Below are 6,450 nucleotides of genomic sequence, written 5' to 3'. Positions count from 1 at the left end.
ATCAGTACCATTGAACTATAGATCCCGGAGTTTTCCAGCTGTGTCATATGCTATAAAATAATATTTTAAAGCACTATATTACAAGTCCATTAATGTTTCGTTTTCCCCCACTGAGGGCCTGGGATATTGTTGCTCTGAATTAGTGTGCTGCTGAACATTTGTTCCATTTTAAAATCATTTTCATTTAACTTAATTAAAAATCAATTGCTCTTAATTCTCCCCATTCAAAATGAGATTAAAAGGAATTCCTGTACAGGGAGCGTCAGGTTCTTATTTCAGTTTCAAGTGTCTCAGGAATCTTTAATTGTACAATCCTGCTGTATCTCCTGGTGATCTAAACTTCAACAAAAGCTTGAAAGAGGATGTCATGGGATAACTCCCACCCTGAGATTCTTTCAGAGCAGGGGATGTGGGCAGGCTCCAGACTAATGAAGAGAGTTGCAACATGCACACAAGCCCCGAGAACATGCCCTGGGAAGGCTACACTAAAGCAGAAGCATTTTTCATGTGAAAAGAACACTTTCTGGAAATTGGAGGACAGTTTAAGATTTGGTCCTACGCTGAACATCTCCTTTCTTCAGACGTGAAGAACAATGCATATGCCATGGTGCACTGGCATGCATGTCTTCTTTGGGATCTGCATCCTGGTTTCTGAGGTGTTCATAAGATTCACAGGACATGATAGAATTCTCTCAGAAAAACATCAACAGAGGCCACCAAGGGCTCTCTAATGGCCCATAAGAACAGAAAATGGTTATGGGAAGGTTCATTGTCACAGAGACTAAAGACAAGGCAACAGCCCCGAGAATGAAGATTGTCTGAATGTCTCGCATCTTTGGGTTTAGTAAGTTTTCAAGGTTGTATACATGTGATTAGTCATTTGGTTGCCGGATTTTTTTTTTTAAAAAAAATCTCTTTTTCCTGTCAATTGTATTTTATGAAGTTGCCTGTGTTACCGGTGCGTATGATTAAATTTGTCATTGTTTTTCATAGCAGACACTAGAACTCATCATGGGATGTCATGTATTCTACAAGCTGAAATCCATGGATGGAGAAGGATATCAAATCAGCACATTGCTTTTTCTAAAGATGCAATTCATTGACAGGTTATTTCCCCTATCTGTAATTTTCTGTAATGATTCCTGGTTTTTAGCCATTGAATAAGAGCGTTAATGGAATAACTTAATGGTTTAGTTCTCTCTCTCTCTCTCTCTCTCTCTCTCTCTCTCTCTCTCTCTCTCTCTCTCTCTCTCTCTCTCTCTCTCTCTGTGTGTGTGTGTGTGTGTGTGTGTGTGTGTGTGTGTGTGTGTGTGTGTGTGTGAGAGAGAGAGAGAGAGAGAGAGAGAGATCTTACTCTCCCTACTAAATTTAGTTTGGATGATGATGGAACAGAGAGACTGGGCTTCCTGAAATAAGGCTCATGAAAAATACAGACAATTCTGCAACAAACATGAAATTATCTGGGATATTACAAAAATTACATTAAAATTACATTACATATACTGTGTTAGAAAAATACATTAAACTCTTGCTTAAATTATACTTTCCACTTATTTATTTAAAATATTTTTATCCCGCCTTTTTCCTTACAAAGAACCCGAGGCAGCTGCCCATCTAGTGGCAAAATTTACTGTAAATTGATTTACCTCTTCCCATTGCCTCTTAGGCCATGCCTGCCTGCCTTCCTAGAACTGGCACAGGACTGTTTCAATGCCCATTAGCAATCCCAGGTCTGTTTACAACAAAATGCCACTGTAATGAGTGAATCTCCAGCGTAACAAGGCAATAAAAAAAAAACAACCAATAACTACGTGATTATGTCACTGTACAATGGAAATACACAAAATTTAACGGGATGATATATTATTTATAAAACATGATTATGTAATATAATGTAGTTTATGTAAATGGAGACTCCACCCAAGAAAGCAAAAGAAGACGGAAGCTTGGCAAAGCAATGATGCAGGAACTAGAAAAGAGCCCTAAGTATAAGGATGGGTCTCTAGAGTTTAAGGCCAAGATTACATATACTTCGGTATTCACAGTTATCACAGTATCATACAATAATAGAGTTGGAAGAGTCCCATAAAGCCATTGAGCCCAACACTCTGCTCAATGTAGGAATCCAAATTAAAGTATATCTGAAAGACGGTTGTCTAATTTTCTCTTTAATGCCTCCAGTTGTTTAAGTGCTCACCGCCTCCTGGAAAAAAAATTGACATACTACTTTAACAATTAGGACGGTTATGTTCCATTGACATACTACTTTAACAATTAGGACAGTTATTTTTTCATATTTAGCCGAAATCTGCCTCCCTGTAACTTGATCCCATTACTATGTATCCTGCACTCTGGAATGATTTAGAACAGAATCTGCCCCTCCTCTGTGTGACAAACCTTTCAAATAGTTGAAGAGTGCTCTCCTATCTCATAATAGTTTTCTTTATTCAAGGCTAAACCTACCCAGTTCTTTCAGTCTTTCCTCATAAGGCTTGGCTTTCAGTCTCCTGATCATCCTTTGGTTGCTCTCCTCTCAACCTGTTCCAATTTGTCTGCATCCTTCTTCAAGTGCAGTGTCGAGAACTGGACACAGTACTCTAGATGAGGCTTAACCAGTGCTGACTAGAGGGGAACTAGTACCTCACAGGATTTGGCATACTATACTTCTGTTAATGCAAGTTAAAACAGCATTTGCCTTTTTTTTTTTTTACAGAGGCATTGCACTGTTGGCTCATATTCAGCTTGTGATATACAGTAATTCCAAAACTCTTCTCTCTCCCAGTGTTACTGAGCCAAATATCCCCCCATCTTGTATATGTGTGCTTATTTTCTTTTTTCATAGGTGTAGAACTTCACACTTATCCTTGCTGAATGTTATTCTGTTGATTTCAGCTCTGTGATCTAGTTTATCAAGATCTTTTTCAATTTTGTTTCTGTCTTCCAAGGTATTAGCTATTCCATCCAATTTTCTGTCACCTTCAAATCTGAGAAGAATTCCCTGCACCTCCTCATCCAAGCTATTACTGTATTTTCCATGTAAAAGATGATACTTTTTTCTAAAATCATTGGAGGAAAAATTGAGGGTTGTCTTTTACACGGAAGTTAGCTGAGGAGAAAACCGGGTGGTAGCAAAACTGCCTACCCTATGCTCATCAGTGTCGTCTGGAGGCCCCTCCCTTTGATCCTGCAGCCTTTTCATCGTTGCTTTACCCCTCCACTTCCTAAGATCTCTGCTTTCCCCCTCCACTTCTGCAGCCCTTTCATCCTGCTTTTGCGGGGCTTAGGAAGTGGAGGGGGAAAGCAGCGATCAAAATTTCTTATTTGGGGCTGGAAAAGTGGGGGTCGTCTTATACATTGGGTCATCTTATACATGGGAAAATATGGTAATACAAATGTTGAAGAACAGCAGGGCCAGGACTGAACCCTATAGTACCCTGCTTGTTACTCCCTTGCAGTTTAAGATGTAGCCAATGATAAGAACTCAGAATTTGATTCTGTAACTAGCTGTGTATCCAACTGATAGCTGTTCTATCTAGTCCACACTTAGTTACCTTGCCAATCAGAATATTAGCATGATGGGACATGATGAACAGATGCAAAAACTGAAGAATAAATAAAGCTGACAGGAAAACAACTAAATTCATATGAACTGTGGTATTGAAGAGAGCTTTATGGATAAAGGGGCTGGCCGGAAAATCAGGTAAGTGGATTCTAAATAATATTAAGCCTGGACTCTTTCTAGAGCAATGACTGAACTAAGGCTACCATACTTTGAGCACAACATGAGAAGACAAGACACTGGAAGAGACAATAATGCTGAGAAAAGTTGAAGGTAGCAGGAAAATATCAATTATGAAATGGCTCTGTTAAGGAAGGTACAGCCTTGAGTTTGGAAGCCCTGAGCCCTAAGCAATGCTGTTGATGATGATATTTCTGAGGTTGCTAAATGCTAGGTCAGTGAGTTAGGTATCCGGCTGCAAAGCCAGTGACCAGGAATTTGATTCCTCACTGTGCCTTGTAGAAGAGCCAGCCTGTGTAGCCTTTGGCAAGATGTACAGTCCCAGGGCTTGTTGGTTTTCTTTCATGTAAATACGGTGCCTAGTGGGGGGGGCATAGCAGCATTGCAGTTTGAGACTCATTTGTGGTGCAAACAGTACTTTATCATGGTCTGTTACTTCATTTGAGTGCAGCAGTGTCCCCAGAAGCTGAAAGCACCCCCAAAACAGAACCTACTTTCTGTTGTTTTCCTGAATCACTTCAGAAATCATCCCCCAAAATGATCCATGCCTCCTTTTAAAAATGCCGGGTTGCGCTTTAGAAACCCAATGGCAGGTTGTGTAAGCCATGCATTTTTTCACACATCATCATTAGAGGAATGGATGGGCAGGTGGAGTAAGAACTTTCTTCAGAGTTTGCTTACCTTCCATCCATCTTCTCTTCAGACTTCAGTTGCATCTCCCACTGATTTGTTGCCCCTCGTTGGCTTGACGAAACGAAGAAAACGAGACAGCATCAAAGCACCTCATTTGCATGTAACAGTGTGGCCACAAATTATGCAGTCAAGTTTCCCACATATGGGAAAATCGCAGGGAACAGCACACCTGCAGTGCGATGGATGAGTCGTACCCTGGAAAAAAATCACCTTCATGATTATGGTATCTCCCCTGCCAGGTAAGGGGAAACCAGACAACATCAAAAGCATCTTATTTGCATTTAACCATGTGGCTTTTTGAAAAATAGTTCAGAGGATATAAATAATTGCAATGGCTCAATAAGGCCTTATATTTCTAATAATACATATCGTCTGGCAACACACTAATTTAAAACCATGGGGAGGGGAAAAAACCAATGATGGCCAGCACTTTCCTATTGTCCACCTTGGGTTTGGGCTTCATCTGCTGTAGCCATGTTTTGCCTCTGCCCCCCCCCCCCGTGGCAATGGAACCCTCACGTACTCTCCCCAGCACCATCAAGAAGATGGGGAGTGGTTGAAAGAATCTGGAGGAAACAACAAGGGATATTTAAAACAAAAGAGGAGAGGTTTAGTCAGTTAATGGTTAAGAGAGAATTAAGAAGAAGCAGTTAGAATATATCTCAGGACAGGAGTGTGGGTTTCCAGGGAGTTTTTTATTATTATTATTATAGTTACCTTGTATATGACAGAACTTGTTCAACCATGGAAAGTTGGTTCTTTTTGACACATGAAACTTCAGGCTTATGAGAGTGTCTTGCAACCATCATGCTTACTAAATGAAGAATTATATTTTATATTTCAGTTTAACACTGCGTGACTCTTATGATTTGGGCTTAAGGATAGCCCCGGGGGGGGGGGGGGAGAGACAAGGCAGGTCAAGAGGTGGTTAACCAGGTAGGGCAGGTCACACACCCAGCCTGGCTTTGGCGGAGAAAACCCTGGCTCAATTACACCAATATCACTCCCGCCCCATCTGGGTTTCCACCTCTCTTGTTGCCTTGCCCTGGCTCTCAGGCAACATCAGCAGCCCCTTTTTCTCCACAATCCTTGGAAACAACATACTATGACAGTGGAGTTCACATTTGAGACAGTGACGTATGTATATTATGGTGATCTTGCATCTGAGTTAAAATAAATGGCCCTCTGGCAAGGAGTTTAAAAAAACGCAGCTGCTCACAGAAAAAAAAAGAGTCCTGGGGAAAACAACCCACTTTTTAATGTGTTGTGTATTCATCTTTTAAAACACTGATTGAAAACAGGCTAAACTGGATTCAACTCCCCCACCCCTCTTTTTCCCACAATGGAACTGTGCCCTAAGTTTAGTGTAAGAAGAAGAAAAAGAAGGAAGTTCTTTTGAATGCCAAAAATGCTATTTAAATAGTGATTCAAGTCTTCCTCATCACCCTACAGCTCCTTGGCTTTAAAAGGCAAATGTTAAGACAATGTGGGGGGTTTTGTTTGTTTTTAAAGAACAATAGGATGTCTGGGTTTCCAGTCCCCTGGCTTTTCAGAGTGTGAGTGAATTTGCACAGAGATAGCATTACCTCAGTCTGAGTCATCACTGGCACCTCAAGAGCGAGAATGTCCTGGGGACATGGTTGTTGTGGGTTTTTCAGGCTCTTTGGCCGTGTTCTGAAGGTTGTTCTTCCTGACGTTTCACCAGAGTGCTGTCCTCTGAAGTTGCCGGCCACAGAGACTGGTGAAACGTCAGGAAGAACAGCCTTCAGAACACGTCCAAAGAGCCCGAAAAACCCACAACAACCATTAGATCCCAGACGTGAAAGCCTTCGCGAATACATTGAACATCCTGGGGACATCTTTGGATTTATTGGGGGGGGGGTTAGCTGTCACTGGTCTTCCTTCATGCCAGCAGCTCAGACTATTTTGATTTTCTTCTCTTCAGTTCAAATTGGTGACCCTCTTTTGAAATGTGGACTTGCACAAATCCCCTTCATATGTTCCCCCCCTTTTTACAT

The 6,450-nt window shown here is 41.2% G+C and overlaps 1 pseudogene; it reads right to left on the bottom strand.

The window, feature by feature from the left end:
* Positions 1–4,540: 4,540 nt before the first annotated feature.
* Positions 4,541–4,679, bottom strand: LOC140705178 (U1 spliceosomal RNA; annotated as a pseudogene).
* Positions 4,680–6,450: the final 1,771 nt, after the last annotated feature.

The sequence above is a fragment of the Pogona vitticeps genome, chromosome 2 (genome assembly GCF_051106095.1).
Source record: "Pogona vitticeps strain Pit_001003342236 chromosome 2, PviZW2.1, whole genome shotgun sequence".
Lineage (NCBI taxonomy): Eukaryota > Metazoa > Chordata > Lepidosauria > Squamata > Agamidae > Pogona > Pogona vitticeps.
Note: the sequence above shows the minus strand (reverse complement) of the source record. Positions and strands in the feature narration are given on the sequence as shown.